Source organism: Macadamia integrifolia, unplaced genomic scaffold (genome assembly GCF_013358625.1).
Source record: "Macadamia integrifolia cultivar HAES 741 unplaced genomic scaffold, SCU_Mint_v3 scaffold2273, whole genome shotgun sequence".
Classification (NCBI taxonomy): domain Eukaryota; kingdom Viridiplantae; phylum Streptophyta; class Magnoliopsida; order Proteales; family Proteaceae; genus Macadamia; species Macadamia integrifolia.
In genome coordinates, this window is record NW_024868605.1 from 20679 (window position 1) to 23238 (window position 2560).

The 2560-nt window shown below is 39.5% G+C and overlaps 1 non-coding gene across 1 annotated transcript; it reads left to right on the top strand.

Annotated features, from left to right (window-relative positions):
• Positions 1 to 1596: 1596 nt before the first annotated feature.
• LOC122066156 lies at positions 1597 to 1704 on the top strand. The gene has a single exon (XR_006136262.1). It is a non-coding gene; the product is annotated as a small nucleolar RNA R71 (small nucleolar RNA).
• Positions 1705 to 2560: the final 856 nt, after the last annotated feature.

Genomic DNA, 2560 nt, shown 5'->3' on the forward strand with positions numbered 1-2560 from the left:
CTTATACACATGGTAAGGAAAAAGATTCACACTTGCACTAAGGTCAAGTAAGGCATGCCCAATGTAGGCGTTGCCTATGACACAAGCTATGGTAGGGCTCTCGGGATCCTTATACTTGGCAACTATAGGCTGAGTAATTATAGAACTAATGTTACCTGCCAAGAACACCTTTTTGTGCACACTCTTGACATGTTTGTGAGTACACAAATCTTTTAGGACCTTTGCTGAGGAGGGGATCTGGGATATGGCATCTAAAAGAGGGATGTTCACTTCTACCTTTTTGAATACTTCAAAAATCGTATCCATGGAAGCAATCTTGTTTTTGTTTACCAAGCGATTAGGAAAGGGGACAAGAGGAACATAAGGATTGTTAGGGATTTGCCCTTTTTTAGAGTAATCATTATTGGTTTTCTCAACCAAATCATCTTTAGTTTCAAAAGAATCTTTAGGTTCATCAAACAAACCTTGAATAAGAGGCACACTTGTATTCACAATAGAAGGAGAGTCAAAAAAAGTAATAGATGTGAAAGATTTAGTAACACTTTTTTGGTACTCTCGGCCACTCCTAAGTGTATAAACAACATTACATTGGTTGGAGGGCCCTTGTTGAGTCTGACCTTATAATACATTCAGTGGTGCATTAGTTGGTGCTTGTGAACACTCTATTGGTACTCTCAGCCACTCCTAAGGTCATAAACAACATTACATTGGTTGAAGGGCCCTTGTTGGGTATGACCTTGCACTATATTCAGTGGTTCATTAGTTGGTGGTTATGAACTAACTGGCTGATGATGCCTAGGGTTAGGATCTAGTTAACTAGGCAAAGTTCCTTCCTCCTTCTCATGTCAAATTGAGATAACTTGGGTGAGTTCTCTCATAATATTTTGATGGTTTGTCATGAGGAGGGCCATATTCTTTTCCAAATCATGTACTCTACTTGCCTCTCCAGTGTTGGTAAACCCAAGGGGTTGCTGATAAAATGATAGGAGAGGGGGCCTAGGGAAACTAGCCTGAGGTCCTACATTTGGCCTAGGAAAAGTATTTTGGGCAAAAAGCTATTGTGCAAAGGGAGGCCTTTGGGGTCCAGGTTGACTTTGATTATAGAGATTGGAAGGTACTGCTCGGTTGCCCTGGTTCCAGGAGAAATTTGGATGATTTCTCCATCCTGGATTGTAAGTGTTATTATATGGATTATTCTGATATAGAGCATTAACACTGTCATTGGAAGTGCCCCCAGAGGTGTTGGGGCATTCTTCTATAACATGTCCAGGGGACTGGCACCAAGCAGACATCTTAACCATATTGACAGATAATGGCTCTCTAGGAACAATAGCCTCAATCATTTCGATTAGGCTATCTAAGTGGGCTTCCTTGGCTACTATCCCATCCACAAAATAACCTTTCCCTCCTATGGTTATTTCACTTTCTTGGGTTGATTCCCACTCATAGGTTTTGTCAGCTAAGTCAAGTAAGAATTCCCATGCCTTTCCTTTATCTGTAAAGGATGTGAATCCCCCCGGGCACATAGACTCTATCATTTGTTTAGTTGGGTAATCAATACCCTCATAAATTATTTGAGATAAATGCCATAAGTCTAGGCCATGGTGAGGGCATTCTTGGAGTAGATCCTTGAATCTCTCCATAAGTTTGGAAAAAGGACTCACTAGGTTTTTACCTAAACTGAAGGATATCATTTCTAAGCTTATTGGTCTTGTGAGTTGGAAAAAACTTCTTGAGGAAGGCAACTGTGAATTAGTCCTATGTGATTATGGAATTTGTGGGTAACTGAGACAACCACTTCTTAGCTTAGTCTTTCAATGCAAAAGTGATGAACCTCAGCTTAACAACATCATCAAAAAGCTATTAGATCTTAATTAGAGCACATACCTTTTCAAATTCCATGACGAATAGGTATGCATCCTTAGAGGTCAGCCCATGGAAGTGGGGCAACATAGTGATGTATTGAGATTTCAGCTCAAAATTACTACCCTGGGCTTGTGGTAGGACTACGTAGGAAGGTTGGGCTGCTCTAACAAGCTAGAACCTATCTTTCAGAGATTTAGGGAGGAGGGTTTTGCTGTTGGTCTCCCATATTGAAAGGTATTGATAAGATTATAAGTATATAGTCAGTACTTGTTGGATCTCTTCTTTTTAACCGATTCTCAGTATTACGTACCCACTTAACACTCATGCAAGAGAAAACTACCCACGACTAGAATAAGACAAGCACAAAAGAATGAAAATTTCTTCATTTTTATTTTTTATTTTTTAATTTTTGATTTTTGATTTTTTTTGGGTTTTTGGGAGCTTACCGGCAAGTATCCTGGGTTGGTCAATTCCTGAGGTATTGCCATAGGTCGGAACCTTTCTTTATCATACTGAGAGGCTTGGCGACCTCCACCGATACAACTATTATTGCACGTTGTTCTTCTCAAGAATTCTATAAATGATAAAAGAAAAAGAAAAAAAGCACTCTGATTTACCAAAAGAAAGTAAAAAGTAACATGGAATTGCCTCCCCGGCAATGGTGCCAAAAACTCCTTCAAATTTTAAAAGTAAC